Below are 26735 nucleotides of genomic sequence, written 5' to 3' on the forward strand. Positions count from 1 at the left end.
TGACAGATGTTGGGGAAGAGATTGGGTAGTTGAGTGTATGTGTGTGTGTACATATTATATATATACACACACACAGTATATATGTGTGCATGTCTGCATATGTGTATATAAAGCATGTGTATGTGGGTGCATGTGCGTGAGTACATGTGTGAACACACATCTATGTGCAAATATATAATGTGTGCATGTGCAAGTCTGAATGCATGTGCACGTTTGTATGTGTGCCTGTGTATATACATATTATATATACACATTACATATATGTGTGCATGTATGTGCATGACTGTGAGTGTGTGTAAAATGGATGTGCCTATGTGTCTTGCAAATTTATCAGAATTGGATTTATTATTCTGTGATTATTTTTTATATGCATTTATAAATTATAAAATACACATTTTGATACTACATCATATTACAATCTGATCGTGGGAGTGGGAAGCCCTAGGTAAGTGTATTCTAGGGTTTAATATTTAATGACACTTCTGTGAAATATGCCATCTAATATATATCCTCTGAATATTAGGGTACAGTCATATGTAACACTATAAAAAGGGAGAGAGACAGAACATATAAGGAGAAGCTCATCTCCCAACAATACACCTCTATGGCCCCTACCGCATATACGTGGCATTGGAGCACTAGATCTAAAGTGCAAAGAGCCCGACATATTATACCATGAGGTCTGGCTTTGAAAACAAAAAAAATCAAAGAGGATTTATAATATAGGATGATATACAGATGGTAGAAAGCAGCATGTTTTATAATTTAGGATAAGTGCAGACAGCGTGGACCTAGGGAAAATTCACAGCAATAAATAGAATAAAGCTAATGGCTGCTCCTGCGACGATGTCTATCCGCTGTCCGGACTGCACTAAAATGGGAGCCAGTGCTATGAAATATTAATGTGCCAGCAAAGCACTTGCCGTATGACTGTAATAATGGCAGCCTATGATATGGCTGAATGGCTCGCAGAAGGAGTAGTGGACAGCATTTTGCTGCTATGAAAACAAACTGAGCATAAGAAATATTGTCCAGCACATGGAAGCAGACCGCGCTTCTCTAACACAGAAGATGTCGGCATATTCTGTCCCAATGTGTAAGCAGGGGGCTCGTCCTACCCCGCTGACTACTACACAAAATCCTAATCTGATGCCTCTATATAAAAATACTCAATGCCCCTCATCTACCTTTTATAATACAGGGTTAGAGGGGATTTTAGGCCCCCGGGCACGAGGGTTTAGAAGCGACTGTCTTACAGAATTGACTAATATTAGTTTCAGTATGGTAGGGTAGGTGCCCCAGCCGAATGCGGAGTATCTGTGCGGCTCCTGGGTTTGGCAGCTCCATTTCCCGTCCTGGGGTTGACATAGGAGAGAACATTGGCACATTAGCAGTGCGGTGCGTGAAGGAAGCTGACAGCCTCATTTCAATGGCTGAACCAGCCTCATTTCAGAGTCACAGCACTGCATTGCCAGAAATGAAGGCTGGCTCACTACTGAAATTAGCAGCCAGCCAGCCCCCTTCACATACAACACAGGATATGCTCTTTTGAGTTGGGCACAATACCTAAAGTAAAACTGCCAAACCCCATTCTGGACTGCTTCATCGAGAGGGGAAAATCTAGCCGATAGATGACCGCAGTTCAGCATATCACATGTGACCGACCACTTGCATGGGGAGAACAGGGGAATCATGACAGTGTGCACAATGCCACGATTTGTTATGCAGTTGCACAGCGTGACTACAGTCTTTCTCCAAGCCTAGAAATCTCCTGTGGCCAGATAATTTACAGAAACATTCTATTTCCCAGAAAGTTGTGCACCAAGCAATGACCACATAGCTGTCAGAGTATGCAATAAAGTGCAGGCTTCTGCTAGCCAAAACTCTGTTGAGCAGACAGCATATGACGCTGTGTTAATTGTGTTAAAGGGTTATTGAATGGAGCGAAGGCCATGAATGTGCACCTCCGCTCTATCAGGATGGGGCTGCAGCCCTATTCTCAGGTTTGTTAGGAGTACCAACAATCAGACCTCTAGCGATCAGCATTGATAGAAATAACCAGGGCTGTGGAGCCTGTAAGCCAAACCTCCCACTCCTCAATTTCCCTGACTCCCAACTCCACAGCCCTGCCTCACTACTGAGCATGTACATAAAGTGCAGCACAGATTCATCTCACTGCCTCACTACTGAGCATGTACATAAAGTGCAGCACAGATTCATCTCACTGCCTCACTACTGAGCATGTACATAAAGTGCAGCACAGATTCATCTCACTGCCTCACTACTGAGCATGTACATAAAGTGCAGCACAGATTCATCTCACTGCCTCACTACTGAGCGTGTACATAAAGTGCAGCACAGATTCATCTCACGGCCTCACTACTGAGCATGTACATAAAGTGCAGCACAGATTCATCTCACTGCCTCACTACTGAGCGTGTACATAAAGTGCAGCACAGATTCATCTCACGGCCTCACTACTGAGCATGTACATAAAGTGCAGCACAGATTCATCTCACGGCCTCACTACTGAGCGTGTACATAAAGTGCAGCACAGATTCATCTCACTGCCTCACTACTGAGCATGTACATAAAGTGCAGCACAGATTCATCTCACTGCCTCACTACTGAGCATGTACATAAAGTGCAGCACAGATTCATCTCACTGCCTCACTACTGAGCGTGTACATAAAGTGCAGCACAGATTCATCTCACTGCCTCACTACTGAGCATGTACATAAAGTGCAGCACAGATTCATCTCACTGCCTCACTACTGAGCATGTACATAAAGTGCAGCACAGATTCATCTCACTGCCTCACTACTGAGCATGTACATAAAGTGCAGCACAGATTCATCTCACTGCCTCACTACTGAGCGTGTACATAAAGTGCAGCACAGATTCATCTCACGGCCTCACTACTGAGCATGTACATAAAGTGCAGCACAGATTCATCTCACGGCCTCACTACTGAGCGTGTACATAAAGTGCAGCACAGATTCATCTCACGGCCTCACTACTGAGCATGTACATAAAGTGCAGCACAGATTCATCTCACTGCCTCACTACTGAGCGTGTACATAAAGTGCAGCACAGATTCATCTCACGGCCTCACTACTGAGCATGTACATAAAGTGCAGCACAGATTCATCTCACGGCCTCACTACTGAGCGTGTACATAAAGTGCAGCACAGATTCATCTCACGGCCTCACTACTGAGCATGTACATAAAGTGCAGCACAGATTCATCTCACTGCCTCACTACTGAGCGTGTACATAAAGTGCAGCACAGATTCATCTCACGGCCTCACTACTGAGCATGTACATAAAGTGCAGCACAGATTCATCTCACGGCCTCACTACTGAGCGTGTACATAAAGTGCAGCACAGATTCATCTCACTGCCTCACTACTGAGCATGTACATAAAGTGCAGCACAGATTCATCTCACTGCCTCACTACTGAGCATGTACATAAAGTGCAGCACAGATTCATCTCACTGCCTCACTACTGAGCGTGTACATAAAGTGCAGCACAGATTCATCTCACTGCCTCACTACTGAGCGTGTACATAAAGTGCAGCACAGATTCATCTCACTGCCTCACTACTGAGCATGTACATAAAGTGCAGCACAGATTCATCTCACTGCCTCACTACTGAGCGTGTACATAAAGTGCAGCACAGATTCATCTCACTGCCTCACTACTGAGCGTGTACATAAAGTGCAGCACAGATTCATCTCACGGCCTCACTACTGAGCGTGTACATAAAGTGCAGCACAGATTCATCTCACTGCCTCACTACTGAGCATGTACATAAAGTGCAGCACAGATTCATCTCACTGCCTCACTACTGAGCGTGTACATAAAGTGCAGCACAGATTCATCTCACTGCCTCACTACTGAGCATGTACATAAAGTGCAGCACAGATTCATCTCACTGCCTCACTACTGAGCGTGTACATAAAGTGCAGCACAGATTCATCTCACTGCCTCACTACTGAGCATGTACATAAAGTGCAGCACAGATTCATCTCACTGCCTCACTACTGAGCGTGTACATAAAGTGCAGCACAGATTCATCTCACTGCCTCACTACTGAGCATGTACATAAAGTGCAGCACAGATTCATCTCACTGCCTCACTACTGAGCGTGTACATAAAGTGCAGCACAGATTCATCTCACGGCCTCACTACTGAGCGTGTACATAAAGTGCAGCACAGATTCATCTCACGGCCTCACTACTGAGCGTGTACATAAAGTGCAGCACAGATTCATCTCACGGCCTCACTACTGAGCGTGTACATAAAGTGCAGCACAGATTCATCTCACGGCCTCACTACTGAGCATGTACATAAAGTGCAGCACAGATTCATCTCACTGCCTCACTACTGAGCGTGTACATAAAGTGCAGCACAGATTCATCTCACGGTCTCACTACTGAGCATGTACATAAAGTGCAGCACAGATTCATCTCAACTAAAAGCCGTGATCCTTAGATCAGGAACAGAACAGACATTTATAGGACATTTCATAACTTTCCCAAATTCTTCTGAAAACATTTACAGCACATCCTGCACTGAACTACTAAACCCAATTTATTATATATTTTAGGAATCGGTCCATTTTATACTGACTCCAACTCCAGCAAAATGGACACCGACTGCGACTCCACAGCTCTGGAACGAAACACTTACAGGGTTATTTCATCTGTACTGTATGTTATCTCAATTTTGTTCATCATCTCAACACTGAGACTTACAGAAAAGAACTGCTCTAAGTAAAATAGTTAATTTGCCCATAAAGTCGGAGCGCTGATGATTCTGCTGAAAGCTTAAATTTGCAACAGGATCAAGAACAACGAAGCCTTAACTCAGCAGTCCCTAGCCTTTTTCACTTTGAGAACCACATCCAGCGTCCACATCCCCCACAGTAGAGACACTCAGAACCCTCCATGACTGGTGCGTTGATGGAAAAAACCTCTCTCACAGAAAGCTGAGACCCTTACGTCTAAGGGTTTTCATTTTACCCCCACTTGGTATTCCAGTATCAGGCACACTTGTCTAGCTTCAGGCCCCCCTCTGACTAACAATATCATCCTATCTCAAGTTTACAATATATATTTCTCTTCCCCAGATCTGCTCTTCTGTATGGGGCTAGAAGTCACCATCTAGAGACCTTCTCTTCATAGATGGTTGCTAAATCTGGTGCTAATGCAGCAAGCTGGCAGACAGTCGTAGGCCACACTGGGGAATATATTTAAGTCTAAACCGATATATGTCAATTCTACATGGCTAAAAACAACCTAGCTCCTGACTACAACGTCTGCACTCGGCATTATAATTGAGCAGTCTTCATATGTTATTATGTTTCTCCAGAGACATGGGCATAAAAAGCGGTTTGCACACAGGAAAAATAAAAAATAAATCACGAAAGTAGGAAAAAAAAAATTGAGCCCTTCATCTCTCCTAGATTTATATCAATCTGATTCCAGCTTTATAGACCTCTATGGGGGACACATAACTATACATACATTTAAAAAAAATGTAAAACAACCTTATCTAGTGGATCGGTAGGGCAGCGGGGTACTCTCACAGCCCACATGCCTGCCACAGTCTATGGGACAGCCAGCGACAGCGCAGCATTCCTACTGGGTATTTAAGAGCCCTGATCTTTGGATTAGTGCAAATCCCAGGCATGGGACCCCCACTGATCTGCAAGTTTTCACCTTTACTTTGGATAGCTGATATCATTTAATGTTGGGAATAACCCTTTAATGATACTTATTTGTACCATTTAAAAATCTATTATAGGGGTTTCCCACAAAAAGAACATGTCACATAACTCCAAAGACATGCTGATAGGGAATGTAGATTGTGTGCCCCAAAGGGGACAATGATGCTGACGTATGTAAAGCGCTGTGGAATTAATGGAGCTATATAGATGAGTAAAATAAATAAACAGATGATAAATGCTGGTTTACTGGTGACCAAATGGCTTGAACCGCCTCAAAATGACTTGTACACAGTTCCTGAGTACTTTGAATGGTGCCTTAGCCAAGAAGGTACACTGCCACGCCATATAAATTTGCTGCTCCTACGGACCCCCATTGCCCTCTACCAACTAGCCCTATCTCAATGTACAGTAAAGGGTCTTCTCAGCTGCCAGCAGCGGTGACGGTCCTCAGCTAGTAATAAGCTGACCGACATGTCCTGCATGTTGAGGGGGATCAAGAAGTGATCCAAACTTAAAAAAAAAAAAAATTAACCTAATTCAAACTAGAAAGTGTCCAAACAAAAAAAGGAGAAGAAACCAGTATTAAGAAACCTAGGGCTACACGGATGGACCAACACATTGCGGTAAAATCAGCTTCAATGTTCTTAAATGAGATAAACAAGCGACTTGCTTTTACCTCCATAGAAAAACTTTATGGAGAACAGAGAAGGCAATAAAGAACATAAACCAAGGGGGAAAGGGAGGTGGTAACATGTACCAAGAGCTAATGGTGATTGCCATGGACTCTTCAAAAACTACCACACTAATAAAAAATTAAAAAACTGTATGTAACTTTTTTTAGAGACTTAAAAAAAACTCACACCTGAAAATATCAGAGCATGAAACTACAAGAAGGGACTTAAAGGGGGTGTCCCACGAACAAAGTCAATTTTAATTAATAGATCTTGGAATAATAATAAATAATAATAAGTTCCACAATTGGATGTGTTTAAATAAAATGTTCCTGTGCTGAGATAATCTTCTAAATGTGCCCCTGCTGTGTACTGTGTAATGGCTGTGTCTGACCATGCTGAAACATGGTCTGATCATACCACAGCTCCTGGGCAGGGGAGGAAGCAAAAGAGTATACAGATATTACAGGATGGGATCGTAAATTATTTTTTGTGAGGTAAAATATTTCCTTGCCTTTTTTGTTTTTTTTAGCAATGTTTTACCTCACAGAAAGCAGCAACTGTGATCCCCTGCTGTAATGTCTGTATACTCTTTTGCATCCTCCCCTGCCCAGGAGATGTGGTATAATCAGACCATATTCTGTACATGGTCAGACACAGCCATTACACAGTACACAGCAGGGGCACATTTATAAGATTATCTCAGCACAGGAACATTTTTAAAACGCATCCAATTGTGGAAGTTATTATTATTCTACTGATTAAAATGTTGATTAAAATTAACCTTGTTTGTGGGGAAAGCCCCTTTAGGCTGAGTTCACATGATGCGTTTTTCATGCGTTTCCGCGGCGTTTTTGCATGGTAGAAGGGCAGCAATGTTCCCCAATTGAAATCCGCATGTGCTGTGCCCATGATGCGGATTTTTCCGCAGAGTAAACGCTGCGGTCCAAAATCCGCAGCATGTCCATTAATTTTGCAGAAACGCTGCTCTTTTGCCGCCATTGACTTGCATTAGACCGCATGGAATCCGCATCACTGTATATGTTGATGCGCTTTTCATGCGGTCTAATGTGCGGATGGTACCCGGGTGTGGATGAGAGGTCTCTCCTCCAGACCCAGGTACCATTAAAAAAAAAAAAAGAATAAAATAAAAAATATATATATTCTCACCTTCTGACGGCCCGCGCAGCGCTCCTGCTTGGTTCCCGGCACTTCGCGGTTGAATGAAGGACCTTCGCTGACGTCAGAGTCATGTGACGGGTCACGTGACGCTGACGTCGGAAGGTCCTAAAGTCTTCACTGCCGGCAGCCGGGACTGAGCGAAGCCGGACACCGAGGGCCATCAGAGGGTAAAGTATATATTTATTTTTTATTTTTTGACATTTCACACACTATATAAATCCATGCTGTTTACACTATATAAATCCATGCTGTTCACACTATATAAATCCATGCAAAGTTGTCAAGCACTTTCCAAGTGATGCTAAAATCGCTTGGGAAGCGCTTGTCAACCCGCATGCGGAAATGAAAGTGAAGACCGCTTCATTTCCGCTTGTCCCTGGTAGGAAACCACATGTACAATCCGCATGCGTTTTTTCCTGCCAGAGAGATGCAGAAACGCTCAGGAAAAAATCCTGAGCATTTCTGCATCGTGTGCACATACCCTTAAGCATGAGATGAGAAGGATGTGTGCACCTGGAAATTCGTGGTAAAGTACGTACAACTATTTAAAGGGTCAAATCAAGTCAGTAGCTGTATGATACCTCAAAAAATGGCTAGTAAGGACTCTGCACCAAAGGAGAACAAGTCAGTCAATAGAAATTGCTCTAGATTACCAGTTTTACATATCTTCTCTTTCCTAGTTATGTAACAGCTGTAGCAAAGCCAGGTAGGACTGGGTTAAATCCTAGCACTGCAGGTCTTAATTAGATGCATCTGGCTAGCTTTGACTAAGAACCAAGAAATGGGTTCACCTTTTGTCAGTCTGCTGGACGTTGAGAAGAGTAAATGTATTGAAGCTGGTGTGTGACCAGCCGAGCTGTAGCTGGGAGAGAGGCAAGCCAAGGTCTCTCTCCGAATGGAGACTGAACAGGTCAGTTAGGAAAGCGGAGCAGTCTGTGTGTTGGAGCAGCAGAGTAATGTGTGGAAGCTGCAGCCTATTCAGTGTGAACTGTGCATTGAGTTGAACATTTCTGTTTGGCGCTGGAAGCTCAGGCTGAAGGGGATACTGAAACTGCTAGGATCATACCACTTCTGTGTATAAAGTTTTCTCCAGGAGAAAAGACTAATCTGTTCGGTTGAGCCCGCACTGACATACAGTGGGTGAAATAAGTATTGAACACGTCACCAATTTTCTAAAGGTGGTATTGATATGAAATTATCACCAGATGTCGGTAACAACCCACCCAATCCACACAGGCAAAGAAATCAAGCCATAGATGTCTATAAATTAAGTTAAGTTATGTGTAATAACGAGAAATGACACAGGGAAAAGTATTCAACACATGAAGAGGTGCAAAAAGCTATGGAAAGTCATGATACCAGGTGAAATATGTCAGTAATTAGAAAGCAGACCTGACACTTATTGAAAAATATCAGCTGGTTTAACTGATTGCTATAAAAAGGCATCTTATTACCAGAGCTGTGGAGTCAGTATAAAATGGACCAACTCCTAAAATATATAATAAATTGGGTATATTAGTACAATGCAGGATGTGCTGTAAATGTTTTCATAACAATTTGGGAAACTTCTGAAATCTCCTATAAAAGTCTGTTCTGTTCCTGATCTAAGGATTTAGGCTTTTAGTTAAGATAAATCTGTGCTCCATTTTATGTACATGCTCAGTAGTGAGGCAGGGCTGTGGAGTCGGAGTTGGGAGTCAGAGCTATTGAGTCGGAGATTTGGCTTACTGACTCCACAGCACTGCTCATTACCAAGGTGCCACACAAAAAAACATCTCATGATGGCTAAAAACAGTGAGCTGTCTCAAGACAGTAAAACATACTGATGACATCGGCTACAGAAGAATTTCTAAACTACTGAAGATTCCAGTGAGCACTGTTGGGGACATGATCCCCCGCAAGATTTCAGACAGAGGAGTGACAATTATTATCAGAAGAGTTGTCCAAGAACCAAGGAGCACCTGTGGAGAGCTACATAAAGATGTAGAATCAGCAGGTACAATTGCTTAAAACAAAATTATACGTAATACACTCAACCTCCATGGCCTGTATGCACGCTCACCACGCAAGACTCCATTGCTGAACAAAAAGCATGTTGAAGTGCATTTAAAGTTTGCTCAACAACATTTTGACAAGACTGAAATACTGGGAGAATATATTCTGGTCAGATGAACTCTTTGGATGCCATAATACGCACCATGTTTGGAGGCCAAAAGGCACTGCATATCACTAGTGATGATCAAGCACTAAAATGCTTGAGTGCTCAAATCGAGTAGAGAGCATAATGGAAGTGAATGTGAAATTTAGGTATTTTTCCGGAGGACAGTCTCTCTCTCTGTCGCCGGAGTTCTACAGCTCAGAAAGAGTCCGGCTGACAGAGGAGTCCCTGCGCTCCCAGCAGGGTAATACCCCACTTCAGTGTGGTGCGCAACTCAGATGATTCAAATGAGCTTCTTATGGGGACCTGAGCAATGGAGCACCACGTGATACTCAGCACAGCTGAATACTCGGTTGGGCACCCCGATGCTTGATTAGGTATAGAGCACTGCCAAGCACGCTCGCCCATCACTACATATCACCCTAAAAACACCATATCAGCAGTGAAGTTTGGAGGTGGGAATATCATGGTGTGGGTCTGTTTTTCAGCATACGGCACTGGTAAACTTCATGTAATTGAAGGAATGATGAATGGACAAATGTACCGAGACATTCTTAATAAAATCTGCTGCAATTTACCAGGTTGATGAAGATGAAACGAGGGTGGACATTTCAGCAAGACAATGATCGCAAACACAGCCAAGGAAACGCAATTGGTTTCAGAGAAGGAAAATAAAGCTGCTAGAATGGTCCAGCCAATTACCGGACCTGAATCCAATAGAAAATTTATGGAAGGAACTAAAGCTCAAAGATCATAGAAAAAGTCCACGGGACCTTCAAGATTTGAAGAGTGTTTGTCTTGAAGAATGGGCCAAAATCACGCCTGAGCAATGCATGTGACTAGTTTCTCCATACAGGAGGCGTCTTGAGGTTGTCATAACTAACAAAGGCTTTTGTATGAAGTATTAATTACATTTCAGTATGCGTGTTCAATACTTTTTCCCTGTGTAATTTCACATTATTACACATAACTTAAATTTATGGACATCTATGGTTTGATTTTTTTGCCTGTGTGGATTGGATGGATGGGATGTTACCGACATCCGGTGGGAATTTCATGTCAATAGCACCTTTAGAAATATATTTACTTAGAAAATTGGTGACATGTTCAGTCTTTATTTCACCCACTGTATATGTTCCTGCTGAATGAACGGTTTATTTTCTATGATACCTTTGTGCCCAGAAGAGGATTTTTCTGTTTTGAATCCTTGGGAGTTTTTATGAAACCAATAAAACTGCACATTTGGACCAAACTGCATTGGCTGTGTGAACGCTACCTAATGCCTACCAGAGAGCGTGAATCCCTACAGGTTAGCAATACATATCAACTAAATATACAAAGCCATACAGATAAGATCTAAAGCGTGTACCATTTTAGAATGAAGAAATGCATTATTTCAACTGAGCGTAATAAAACCCAGCAGGCCTGAAACAGCAACAGCATAATCACGTGAACAGTAATGTGATCCTCACCATGTATACAGGATGTGGCTGTATATATATATATAGCAATGAACAAAGCAACAGGCCCTGCACCTTCTCTCGGGTGAGCCGTAAACGTAAAATAGCAGGTATAGAAGAATATTTCCATAAAGGGGTTAATAAGTATGTTTAACAAAACTGCAGAATAAATCCCTTACCGAGACGTAGTGCACATATATTTCTCCATGCTGCTGCACGATCACAACGCACACGAGCCCTGATATTATTACATGTGGTCGTGTTTCCTGTGCGTTGCTCAGATTATTTTTTGGGAACATTCCACCTTCGGCTTTGGTTTTATGTGCTTATTTCCTGAGGAACGCTTTCCCCTTCCAGTTGCTTTTTTATTGCAGTTCTGCTGTAAGTTTCACCCTCCATTGTAAATCTGAGACGTCAATGGAAGAAAAACAGAATATTGGGGAAAGCAGATGCAGATTCATAGTTAGTGTGGATCAAAGGGCATAACATGTTAAAGCATCCAGGGAGATGTATCCACACACAACCTCTGCTGTGAAAATGTAGATCCGCGGACTAGAGACGACACATTCGTCTTACTAATGGAGCAAAGGCGTTTCAGAAACATGTACTGCAAAAGCCGCAAATATCTTTATCTATACATCGCAGGGGGTCAAAAGTATCCATCACCCAGTACAGTGATCCCTCCGATATACGGTGCCACTACTAGAAATGCGGCATGCTTGGTGTACCCCTGAATCCCACTTTGCTACTTTATGTTACCAGACCAACTGTGGGTGGGAGTTACTAAGACTGACTATTTAAGAACTAAAAAAAACTTTCGGAGCATCAAGGCTCTTAATGAATTCGGGGTGTCTTTGTCCAAGCAGCACAAAGTGAGATCTACTCCAGCTATGACGTGGACTTCCAGTTTAATTTGTGCGATATGCGTCCTGAACGCCCCTGTCCATCACATCAGGAGAAGCGGGAACATTTCCATTTGCCCCTGCTGCCAACAGGCAGCCTTCCTGCCATTCTTCAGCGTGTGGTTTACACTATGCCCTTCATGTGTCTCGATTCCAGGGCACGTCGTCCCTTCATCGCTGTCGTATATTAGAATGGAGATGAGAGGAATTGGTGTATACCACATGATACAACTAGACTCGACATTTTCCATACTTATGTCTGCCTTTTCTGGTTTTACCCTGTAGCCTTTTTAATTTTGTTTTTCCATTCTCAAACTTCCTATCACGGCCAATCAAGCAGGGCTGTGGAGTCGGTAAGCCAAACCTCCGATTCCGACTCCTCAATTTCCATGACACCGACTCCACGACTCAGACTCCCTCATACATGGCTCATGTTTAAGTGATGAATTTACTGTAGCACAGATTCATCTCAGCTAAAAGTCTAGACCCTTAGATCAGGAATAGGACATTTCATAACTTTCCCAAATTCTTATAAAAAAAAATATTCCCCACAAACTGCATTACACTACTGTACCCAATTTATTATATACTTTAGGAGTCAGAGTTGGTCCATTTTATACCGACTCCACGACTCCCTGCAATCAAGTAGTGTACCCTATAAGACATCAGACTGGGCATATACCTATATGTGGAAACAAGGAATATAATTGTGACCGATACAGCCATAGTGAATTAAAGAGGTATTCTCAAAATCTAAAGTTATCCAAAAGGAGTGGAGCTGAGGTGTGCACGCTCGACCGCACCTCTATGAGACAGTTGGAAACAGCAAAGCATAGTAGTCAGCGTTCTCTGACAGTCCCATAGAGGATGAATGGAGCGGAGGTGTGCATGCTCGACCTCATCTTTATGGGACAGCTGAAAGTAGCAGAGCACAGGTACAGCGTTATCTGGCAGTCCATAAAGGATGAGAGGAGATGGAGCATGCGCGCCAGTTCTCAGGATCAGAACCAAGCTGTTGGACACCTCCCCCATGTGGGTAGCGATAATTAGATTTAGAGAAAAGCCCATTTAGGCTCATTATTGATATTATAATCAGCCTGTGTAAGTGTCTTTAGTTTGAAAAGAAAGTCAAACTGAGCCATTCATTTGAAATAGTCAAATTTTTGCCAAATTTTGGAATCCGTTTTTTTCTACTAGTTCCTTTTTCAACAGTGTGCCGTATCCACTAATTTTTTTGGTGTCATTTTACCATCCGGTGTGTCATCCGGTTTTCTAATTAATAAACCGCTCCACCTCCACACACCATTTCTTTAGTTTTCTAAAGGACAACATTATTTTAGCTACAATAAAATAAAATAATGGCACTGCCTGAAGCAAAAGGCAGCAAAACCCTAATGTCAGTACATCATCATCACCCAGGTCACATTTTTCACATGTAAGGTAAATGTACAAGTTGTAGTCTAAAGCCCATCCATACAATGGGCCTAGTGGCTGGGAGAACAATGGCTGGAGGCCCCTGAGATACTAAAGAGATTAATGGAATGATTGATTTACATTTACCTTTAGCAATCTCATGTCTGGCCTTATGTATACATAAGATCCAACCAGCATGTCTTCCTCTGCTTACTGTCACTGAATGGAAACATTGATTCCAATAAAACACAACAATAAGATTGAAGTAACCGATGCTCCGTGCTGGAAAAAGTTTGCATCTCTTAGAGCTGCGGATTCCGCTCTACGTCCATTGGTCCGATAGGCTTAGAACAAGGCCAGCTCCTTATAGTAATAGAGGAAGTGGAGCAAAACGCTAATTGTGTCATTATATAGCTCACTAACAACGCTTGGAAAAAACCTGCTGCTTTAACACTAGCCTGAGGCCGCAGCACACCAACACAGCTGGCTATATACAAGTGCTTCTCACTAAATTAGAATATTATTTAAAAGGTAATTTATTTCAGTTCTTCAATACAAAAAGTGAAACTCATATAGAGTCATTGCAAACAGAGGGATCTATTTCAAGTGTTTATTTCTGGTAATGTTGATGATTATGGCTTACAGCCAATGAAAACACAAAAGTCATTATCTCAGTAAATTAGAATAATTAACAAAAAACACCTGCAAATGCTCCATAAGCGTTTAAAAAGGTCCCTTAGTCGGTTTCATTAGGTTCCACAATAATGGGGAAGACTGCTTACTTGACAGATGTCCAGAAGGCAGTCACTGACACACTCCACAAGGAGGGTAAGCCACAAAAGGTCATTGCTAAAGAAGCTGGCTGTTCACAGAGTGCTGTATGTAAGCATATTAATGGAAAGAAAAATGGTAGAAAAAGTGTGGTAGAAAAAGGTGCACAAGCAACCGGGATAACTGCAGCCTTTAAAGGATTGTTAAGAAAAGGCCATTAAAAAATTTGGGGGAGATTCACAAGGAGTGGACTGCTGCTGGAGTCATTGCTTCAAGAGCCACCACACACAGAAGTATCCAGGACATGGGCTACAAGTGTCGCATTCCTTGTGTCAAGCCACTCATGACCAATAGACAACGCCAGAAGCGTCTTACCTGGGCCAAGGAGAAAAAGACCTGGACTGTTGCTCAGTGGTCCAAGGTGTTGTTTTCAGATGAAAGTAAATTTTGCATTTCATTTGGAAATCAAGGTCCCAGAGTCTGGAGAAAGACTGGAGAGGCACACAATCCAAGCTGCTTGGGGTCTAGGGTGAAGTTTCCACAATCAGTGATGGTTTGGGGAGCCATGTCATCTGCTGCTGTAGGTCCACTGTGTTTTATCAAGAACAAAGTCAGCGCAGCCGTCTACCAGGAAATTTTAGAGCACTTCATGCTTCCCTCTGCCGGCAAGCTTTGTGGAGAAGGAAATTTCATTCTCCAGCAGGACTTGGCACCTGTCCACACTACCAAAAGTACCAATACCTGGTTTAAAAACAACAGTATTGATTGGCCAGCAAACTTGCCTGACCTTAACCCCATAGAGAATCTATGGGGTATAAGAGGAAGATGAGAGGCACCAGACACAAAAATGCAGACGAACTGAAGGCTACTATCAAAGCAACCTGGGCTTCCATAACATCTCAGCAGTGCCACAGGCTGATCGCCTCCATGCCACGCCGCATTGATGCAGCAATTGATGCAAAAGGAGCCCCGACCAAGTATTGAGGGCATTTACTGAACATACATTTCAGCAGGCCAACATTTCAGATTTTAAAAACATTTTTCAAGTTGTTATAAAGTATTCTAATTTACTGAGATAATGACTTTTGTGTTTTCATTGGCTGTAAGCCATACTCATCAACATTACCAGAAATAAACACTTGAAATAGATCACTCTGTTTGTAATGACTCTATATAATATACTAGATGGTGGCCCGATTCTAATGCATCGGGTATTCTAGAATATGTATGCGGCCAACCGGGCGCAATCAGCAACGCGGTGTTAAAATTTGGCAGCTATATCGCAGATTAGTTGCGACCGCCGGTCGTGACCAATCAGCAGAGCGGGGTTTCAATTTTGCGCCAATAATGGTGATTGGTCACGGCCGGCCACCGCCACCAATCAGCGAAGCGGTGTTTAAATTTGGCGCTAATAATGCTGATTGGTCGCGGCCGCGACCAATCAGCGTTGTATTAGTGAGGATCGGGGAGCGGCGCTGCCTGTGCGGGTACTTCAGCTGGGAGATGAGCGGCTCCTCGGTCCTCCGTTCACACTTGCCGTCGGGAGATCAGAGCGTTGTTTAAATTTGGCGCCAATCTCGCTGATTGGTCGCGGACGCCAGCCGACCGCAACCAATCAACAGAGCGTTGTTTAAATTTTGCGCCAATCTCGCTGATTGGTCGCGGATGCCAGCCGACCACGACCAATCAGCGAGATTGGCGCCAAATTTAAACAACGCTCTGTTGATTGGTTGCGGTCAGCTGGCGGCCGCAACCAATCAGCAGAGCGTTGTTTAAATTTGGCGCCAAAATCGCTGATTGGTCGCGGCTGGCGTCCGCCTCTAATCAGCACAGCAGTGTTTAAATGTGTTGGCAAGATCGCTGATTGGTCGCGGCCGCTATTTAAATGTGGTGCCCAAATCGGTGATTGGTCGCGGGCAGCGGCCGCGACCAATCAGCACAGCGGTGTTTAACTTTTGCGCTAAGATCACTGATTGGTCGCGGGCGGAGACCGCGACCAATCAGCGAATCATATTGGTGAGGACCGGGGAGCGGAATCGTATTGGTGAGGACCGGGGAGCGCCGCTGCCTGTGCGGCTACTTCCGCTGCGAGAAGCCGGGAGATGAGCGACTGCTCGCAGCAGAAGTATCCCGACCCGCAGCGCCGCTCCCCGGTCCTCCCTTGACACCCTAGCCGCAAGGAGGTCAGCGGCGCCGGCAGTAGGGGCCCTTCTGCTGCTACCGGCCGGGAGATGAGCGCCTCGCGCTAATCATCTCCCAGCTGCATCTCCGTCCCGCAGATGAGCCGCTAACGGCCGCCATCTTTTTTCAGAAATCCCGCGGCGCTGATTGGCCGCTGCCGGACCAATGAGCGATGCGGGATTTCCAGGACAGAGACAGACAGACAGGATAAGACGATTATATATATATAGATGAGTTTCACTTTTTGTATTGAAGAACTGAAATAAATTAACTTTTTGAGGATATTCTAATTTAGTGAGAAGCACCTGTACATATTCCCCACTACCCAGTATAGGGTAGGCCGGCCTAAATGCTCCACAGGGTGGACATATGAAGGCTATTGGCACACTGAGACTGTGAGGGATGGCTATAAAGACGGGAAGGGATGAGACCGTAATCTGACGTACCGACATGACACTGGGGAAACATTATACTCACTCAAAAAAGTACGGCCTGACATAACATTACTAGTAATATGTACGTGATTTTGAGATGAAAATTACAAAAACAAAAACCCTGAAATCGAAGACCAGCATCAGGGTTTTGAGGAGCCCACTCTAATCACAAAACTAGTAATGCCCAGAAAATTCTCATTTATTTGTCATATACTGTAATTGAGTCCTATCCCTGGGTAACTACAACATGGTAAAGTCATGGGACCACCTCAATGTTTCTATATCGAGACAAGAAACACGTTCTGGCAATTAAACAAGTAACGTGATTATGGTTTAATCATGTCTTAAATCAAAAAAGAGATTAACAATGTCATTATGATGTCAAACATTCTTGAGAAGTCTTGTGATGTCAAAATACATGACTATTACATTTTCATGATTTCTTTTGATTTGGAAATCAAGTTTAGGTTCACTATAAAGACAAGTGATCTATCTAAAAGACAAGTGATGTTATGATGTCATAATGAAGAGTTTAGGTGTCAGTAATCATAAAAGATTACTGATGTCATAATGAAGTATTGCGAGATCATCATAATCATGCATTAATAATAATGCACCCAATTTTATTATAAAGCCTGTACCACCATAGCATTAAAGGGGTATTTCACTACATTGGGCTAATGCTAATTTAACTCAAAAGAGTATGATAAAAAAATACACATCTGTACTCCCTTCCCTGGAGAGCGCCACTCCTCTGCTCTCACAGCTTTGTCCCCTGATGGCACCTTACAGCGGAGGGTGTCGTGTGACGGTGGCAGCCAATCAGCAGCCTTCTCAATCCGTCCGAGTCAAGCTAAAGCTGTGAGTGGAGAAACAACACTCCTCAGCGAGGGGAGTACAGGTTTACTTAATGATATGCTGCATATTTCAGCTTTTGCAGCATAAAATGATGAACTGCTGATGTCAAATCCATAGCTCCGGTCCACAGTCCATTTACCCTGCAGCTTTTCTACGCAGTGGGTTTATGAGATTTTGTAAAATCTCATCCAAACGGCTACTACTGAAACACACTGCATATTTTCCAGACAACCCATGTGAATGTAAAGGTGTTGTTCAGTTCTTTAACCCATTCGCTCAAAATGATGTATCAGTACGACAGCACAGGGAAGTGCAAGTGTGGAGGGGGATCAAGAGTATCCCTCCACAAGCGGGAGATGCCGGCCATGTTACATACCTGGCATCTGTCTAACAGCGAGAAAAGCTGAGCTCCGATCACAGCTGTTAACCACCTAGATGCTGCTATCAATCTCTCACAGCAGCATATAAATGGAACTGCTGCAATCACAGAGCACTGACGAATTACTATGGCAGCTGTGGGCCTGCTGAAGTCCCCTTTGGCTACCATATTGGTGCTCTTATGAAGTGGAGACAGGCTGAGCATCATAGCAAACAGATTTAACAGATTTACACTATATAAAATACTTAAAGTCCCCTAAGAAAACAAAAACGTTTTTAAAAAAAAAAATAAATAATCTAATACCGCCTTCTCCACACATCCCAACCCTCCATTAAAAACATAACATACTTGGTATTCTCACGTCCATAGTAATTTTTATCTTTGTTTTTACTCCAAAATAATATTAAAAAAAAGCAATGGCAGGATAACAGGGTTTTTTTTCACCAATTCATTTTTTTAACTGTTCTTCAGTACATTGTATGAATGGTGTCATTCAAAACTAAACTCGTCTCGCAGAAGACAAGCCTGGCTATGTAGTAAAAAAAAAAAAAAAAAAGTTGTTGCTCTTCAAAAAACGGGGAAAAGAAACAAAAAGTCAAATAATCGCCTGATCCTTAAGAGGCTAAGTTTTATGGCTTATGGCATGACATTTCTTACCTGCCACAAGTACTATCATCACCACTAGTGGCCTGGCAGCGACCATCACAGCAGATCCCTGGGACAAGTTTTGCTTCTTTTCTTTTGTTCCTATTTTTTTAAAAGCCAGAAAACCCAACTAACTTGATGATAGAGTTATTATTCACAGCTAAATTGACCCCTTAACCAAAGTGATTCTGCCCAGGGTACCCAACTATCTCACACAGCCTAGCCCCCGACCTGCGCCTGATTGCGGGACATTAAGGGGATATTCTGGACCTTTGTTTTTTTTTTCTTCATATGGGGCTAAGTACTTACTGGTAGTTGCCAACTAGCTACCTATTCTGCAATGATGTCTCCCTGCTCAGCCAGAGATTTGCCTGCTTCTTTTGACCTCAGTCTACTCTGTTGATGGCAAGTCACCGCCTTAGTCTTGCTGATTGACAGCTGGCTCCCCACAGTTAGGTAGTGGGGAGCCGGCTGTCAATCAGCATGATTTCGGCAGCGACGCCCCACAGACAGAGCGGAAGAGAAGGAAATTCTCCCTCTGACGAAATTACATCACAGAAGGATATTCGTCAGTAGGAGCGGTCTAAGACTGCTCTGACCCGACAAAGGTTGGCATTGGGAAGAACAGGAAAGTAGTTAGCACCTACCTATAAATTCTTAGCCACATAGGAAAAAAACTCCAGAGTCCCGGATAAGTCCTTTAATTCTGCACCAAAGATTTACAAAACAATAGTGAAAGATTAAAACAGTTTGCTCATGATCATTTTCAGGAGTGCAAAGCTCCTCCACCTCCAGAGCGCACTGCTCCTCCTTGATTTACAGCTTGGACAAGCTGGATGGTTGCACCACTGGCCCAAAGCATGCACTCTGTGACTCCGAGTAGTGAAGGCCTTGCCTCGGCAGCATCTGAGGAACAAGAGGGCACTGAAGATGGCCGGGTCTAGCCAACTTCAGAGCAGCGCTGACAAGCTTCATTGGAAAGAACTTGTAAGCACAGTGCTTCTCCGGACACTGCTGATAGACGGCAGCAGTGGCTGGTGACCTAGGCAACAAGCAGTCAACTATAAAATCTTAAGAATGGAGCAGATTTTAAAGGAAAAGGCAAAATATATACACACTATATACCTAAACAGTCTACAGCTTAAATAACTTGAGACTAACCCTATTAGGGTGGATCTACTCAGACTTTAGCTGTGACCAACTGCATGTGGCCAAGAAGAGCACTGTGTCGCTATTTTGTGTCATAGTATAAATGAAAGTGGTCGCGGTCACACGGGCAAGTTGCCACAACCACAAGTGTCAGAAAAAATCATCAAAATCTTCCGAACCTTTGGCGACTTGTATAGTAACGTCATAGCCAAAGCTGCCGTCCAGCCTGGGCCTAAATCTCTCGTCATGGCCCCGCGGGGGCACGTCGCCCAACCTCAGGGAATCCGCACACTCAGGACAAACTGGACTCCATTCCCAATGAATGAAATCACATACAACACAAGACAACAGGTCATCGTCCATCACACACAATTTACAGGGTTTTCTATTATCCCATTACACAGATGTATAAAGTGCTGGGAGCAGCAATAATCCCCATCCGCAGACACATCACACTCCATCTAAGACATGGCCGGCACTGGATGCCAGCAGTGGTCACACATGCATGCTCGGGGATGTACGACCACAGACGCAGCGATCACCTACAAGTGCACCGCAGCCTCTGCTCCATTGTCTGCACACAGGACAATGGCCGTGAACCGCACAGCGATCATCACAGGCTTCACCTCGATCTCCGGGAATCTCAGCTGACGGTTTCCGCAGCTCCTGGCGCCTTAGTCTGAACGGCGGTACCGAGGCTGACGCCTTGTGGACCGGACCATCGGCTTCCAGGCCGTCGGAGAGGAGGAGGGAGGATGGAGAAGAGGAGGGCGGTAAAGATGTCAAACATCCATAAATGTCAGAGATTCGGCGCGGCGGCCATTTTGCGATGTGTGTATGCGGAAGTAAAGGCAGGAGGAGCCTGGCTCCATGTTCTCTCAGGAGGCGACTTGTATGTGCATACAGCAGTACTGAGGTGTCACTATATATATATATATATATATATATATATATATATATATATATATATATATATATATATATATATTATACATGACCTGACATGTATGTGCACACAGCAGTACTGAGGTGTCACTATATATATATATATATTATACATGACCTGACATGTATGTGCACACAGCAGTACTGAGGTGTCACTATATATATATATATATATTATACATGACCTGACATGTATGTGCACACAGCAGTACTGAGGTGTCACTATATATATATATATATTATACATGACCTGACATGTATGTGCACACAGCAGTACTGAGGTGTCACTATATATATATATATATATATATATATATATTATACATGACCTGACATGTATGTGCACACGGCAGTACTGAGGTGTCACTATATATATATATTATACATGACCTGACATGTATGTGCACACAGCAGTACTGAGGTGTCACTATATATATATATATTATACATGACCTGACATGTATGTGCACACAGCAGTACTGAGGTGTCACTATATATATATATTATACATGACCTGACATGTATGTGCACACAGCAGTACTGAGGTGTCACTATATATATATATTATACATGACCTGACATGTATGTGCACACAGCAGTACTGAGGTGTCACTATATATATATATTATACATGACCTGACATGTATGTGCACACAGCAGTACTGAGGTGTCACTATATATATATATTATACATGACCTGACATGTATGTGCACACAGCAGTACTGAGGTGTCACTATATATATATATATATTATACATGACCTGACATGTATGTGCACACAGCAGTACTGAGGTGTCACTATATATATATATATTATACATGACCTGACATGTATGTGCACACAGCAGTACTGAGGTGTCACTATATATATATATTATACATGACCTGACATGTATGTGCACACAGCAGTACTGAGGTGTCACTATATATATATATATATTATACATGACCTGACATGTATGTGCACACAGCAGTACTGAGGTGTCACTATATATATATATATATTATACATGACCTGACATGTATGTGCACACAGCAGTACTGAGGTGTCACTATATATATATATATATATATTATACATGACCTGACATGTATGTGCACACAGCAGTACTGAGGTGTCACTATATATATATATTATACATGACCTGACATGTATGTGCACACAGCAGTACTGAGGTGTCACTATATATATATATATATTATACATGACCTGACATGTATGTGCACACAGCAGTACTGAGGTGTCACTATATATATATATATTATACATGACCTGACATGTATGTGCACACAGCAGTACTGAGGTGTCACTATATATATATATATATATATATATATTATACATGACCTGACATGTATGTGCACACAGCAGTACTGAGGTGTCACTATATATATATATATATATTATACATGACCTGACATGTATGTGCACACAGCAGTACTGAGGTGTCACTATATATATATATATATATATTATACATGACCTGACATGTATGTGCACACAGCAGTACTTAGGTGTCACTATATATATATATTATACATGACCTGACATGTATGTGCACACAGCAATACTGAGATGTCACTATATATATATTATACATGACCTGACATGTATGTGCACACAGCAGTACTGAGGTGTCACTATATATATATATTATACATGACCTGACATGTATGTGCACACAGCAGTACTGAGGTGTCACTATATATATATATATATTATACATGACCTGACATGTATGTGCACACAGCAGTACTGAGGTGTCACTATATATATATATATATATATTATACATGACCTGACATGTATGTGCACACAGCAGTACTTAGGTGTCACTATATATATATATTATACATGACCTGACATGTATGTGCACACAGCAATACTGAGATGTCACTATATATATATTATACATGACCTGACATGTATGTGCACACAGCAGTACTGAGGTGTCACTATATATATATTATACATGACCTGACATGTATGTGCACACAGCAATACTGAGGTGTCACTATATATATATTATACATGATCTGACATGTATGTGCACACAGCAGTACTGAGGTGTCACTATATATATATTATACATGACCTGACATGTATGTGCACACAGCAGTACTGAGGTGTCACTATATATATATATTATACATGACCTGACATGTATGTGCACACAGCAGTACTGAGGTGTCACTATATATATATTATACATGACCTGACATGTATGTGCACACAGCAGTACTGAGGTGTCACTATATATATATTATACATGACCTGACATGTATGTGCACACAGCAATACTGAGGTGTCACTATATATATATTATACATGATCTGACATGTATGTGCACACAGCAGTACTGAGGTGTCACTATATATATATTATACATGACCTGACATGTATGTGCACACAGCAGTACTGAGGTGTCACTATATATATATATTATACATGACCTGACATGTATGTGCACACGGCAGTACTGAGGTGTCACTATATATATATATTATACATGACCTGACATGTATGTGCACACAGCAGTACTGAGGTGTCACTATATATATATTATACATGACCTGACATGTATGTGCACACAGCAGTACTGAGGTGTCACTATATATATATATTATACATGAATATTATACATGACCTGACATGTATGTGCACACAGCAGTACTGAGGTGTCACTATATATATATATTATACATGACCTGACATGTATGTGCACACAGCAGTACTGAGGTGTCACTATATATATATATTATACATGACCTGACATGTATGTGCACACGGCAGTACTGAGGTGTCACTATATATATATATTATACATGACCTGACATGTATGTGCACACAGCAGTACTGAGGTGTCACTATATATATATATTATACATGACCTGACATGTATGTGCACACAGCAGTACTGAGGTGTCACTATATATATATATATTATACATGACCTGACATGTATGTGCACACAGCAGTACTGAGGTGTCACTATATATATATTATACATGATCTGACATGTATGTGCACACAGCAGTACTGAGGTGTCACTATATATATATATACATGACCTGACATGTATGTGCACACAGCAGTACTGAGGTGTCACTATATATATATTATACATGATCTGACATGTATGTGCACACAGCAGTACTGAGGTGTCACTATATATATATATTATACATAACCTGACATGTATGTGCACACAGCAATACTGAGGTGTCACTATATATATATTATACATGATCTGACATGTATGTGCACACAGCAGTACTGAGGTGTCACTATATATATATTATACATGACCTGACATGTATGTGCACACAGCAGTACTGAGGTGTCACTATATATATATATTATACATGACCTGACATGTATGTGCACACAGCAGTACTGAGGTGTCACTATATATATATATTATACATGACCTGACATGTATGTGCACACAGCAGTACTGAGGTGTCACTATATATATATATATATTATACATGACCTGACATGTATGTGCACACAGCAGTACTGAGGTGTCACTATATATATATATATATATATATTATACATGACCTGACATGTATGTACACACAGCAGTACTGAGGTGTCACTATATATATATATTATACATGACCTGACATGTATGTGCACACAGCAGTACTGAGGTGTCACTATATATATATATATATTATACATGACCTGACATGTATGTGCACACAGCAGTACTGAGGTGTCACTATATATATATATATATTATACATGACCTGACATGTATGTGCACACAGCAGTACTGAGGTGTCACTATATATATATATATATATTATACATGACCTGACATGTATGTGCACACAGCAGTACTGAGGTGTCACTATATATATATATTATACATGACCTGACATGTATGTGCACACAGCAGTACTGAGGTGTCACTATATATATATATATATTATACATGACCTGACATGTATGTGCACACAGCAGTACTGAGGTGTCACTATATATATATATATTATACATGACCTGACATGTATGTGCACACAGCAGTACTGAGGTGTCACTATATATATATATATATATATTATACATGACCTGACATGTATGTGCACACAGCAGTACTGAGGTGTCACTATATATATATATATATATTATACATGACCTGACATGTATGTGCACACAGCAGTACTGAGGTGTCACTATATATATATATATATATATATTATACATGACCTGACATGTATGTGCACACAGCAGTACTTAGGTGTCACTATATATATATATTATACATGACCTGACATGTATGTGCACACAGCAATACGGAGATGTCACTATATATATATTATACATGACCTGACATGTATGTGCACACAGCAGTACTGAGGTGTCACTATATATATATTATACATGACCTGACATGTATGTGCACACAGCAGTACTGAGGTGTCACTATATATATATATATATTATACATGACCTGACATGTATGTGCACACAGCAGTACTGAGGTGTCACTATATATATATATATATATATTATACATGACCTGACATGTATGTGCACACAGCAGTACTTAGGTGTCACTATATATATATATTATACATGACCTGACATGTATGTGCACACAGCAATACTGAGATGTCACTATATATATATTATACATGACCTGACATGTATGTGCACACAGCAGTACTGAGGTGTCACTATATATATATTATACATGACCTGACATGTATGTGCACACAGCAATACTGAGGTGTCACTATATATATATTATACATGATCTGACATGTATGTGCACACAGCAGTACTGAGGTGTCACTATATATATATTATACATGACCTGACATGTATGTGCACACAGCAGTACTGAGGTGTCACTATATATATATATTATACATGACCTGACATGTATGTGCACACAGCAGTACTGAGGTGTCACTATATATATATTATACATGACCTGACATGTATGTGCACACAGCAGTACTGAGGTGTCACTATATATATATTATACATGACCTGACATGTATGTGCACACAGCAATACTGAGGTGTCACTATATATATATTATACATGATCTGACATGTATGTGCACACAGCAGTACTGAGGTGTCACTATATATATATTATACATGACCTGACATGTATGTGCACACAGCAGTACTGAGGTGTCACTATATATATATATTATACATGACCTGACATGTATGTGCACACGGCAGTACTGAGGTGTCACTATATATATATATTATACATGACCTGACATGTATGTGCACACAGCAGTACTGAGGTGTCACTATATATATATTATACATGACCTGACATGTATGTGCACACAGCAGTACTGAGGTGTCACTATATATATATATTATACATGACCTGACATGTATGTGCACACAGCAGTACTGAGGTGTCACTATATATATATATTATACATGACCTGACATGTATGTGCACACGGCAGTACTGAGGTGTCACTATATATATATATTATACATGACCTGACATGTATGTGCACACAGCAGTACTGAGGTGTCACTATATATATATATTATACATGACCTGACATGTATGTGCACACAGCAGTACTGAGGTGTCACTATATATATATATATTATACATGACCTGACATGTATGTGCACACAGCAGTACTGAGGTGTCACTATATATATATTATACATGATCTGACATGTATGTGCACACAGCAGTACTGAGGTGTCACTATATATATATTATACATGACCTGACATGTATGTGCACACAGCAGTACTGAGGTGTCACTATATATATATTATACATGATCTGACATGTATGTGCACACAGCAGTACTGAGGTGTCACTATATATATATTATACAT

General features: G+C 41.7%; 1 protein-coding gene across 6 annotated transcripts in view; it reads right to left on the reverse strand.

Annotated features, from left to right (window-relative positions):
• CUNH5orf24 (chromosome unknown C5orf24 homolog) overlaps positions 1 to 20782 on the reverse strand; it is a 34818-nt gene extending 14036 nt beyond the window's left edge. For 4 of the 6 annotated variants that reach the window (XM_073649553.1, XM_073649551.1, XM_073649552.1 and 1 more), the window contains exon 1: positions 20566 to 20782. The gene's annotated coding sequence lies outside the window, so the exon portion shown is untranslated. Of the gene's footprint in view, positions 1 to 11386; positions 11614 to 20485 lie in introns of all 6 variants that reach the window. The other 2 variants (XM_073649550.1, XM_073649549.1) reach the window with 2 other exon arrangements.
• Between the last annotated feature and the right edge of the window lie 5953 nt (positions 20783 to 26735).

This window comes from Phyllobates terribilis, unplaced genomic scaffold (assembly GCF_046119375.1).
Source record: "Phyllobates terribilis strain yellow unplaced genomic scaffold, ASM4611937v1 Scaffold_10__3_contigs__length_209671492, whole genome shotgun sequence".
Classification (NCBI taxonomy): Eukaryota; Metazoa; Chordata; class Amphibia; order Anura; family Dendrobatidae; genus Phyllobates; species Phyllobates terribilis.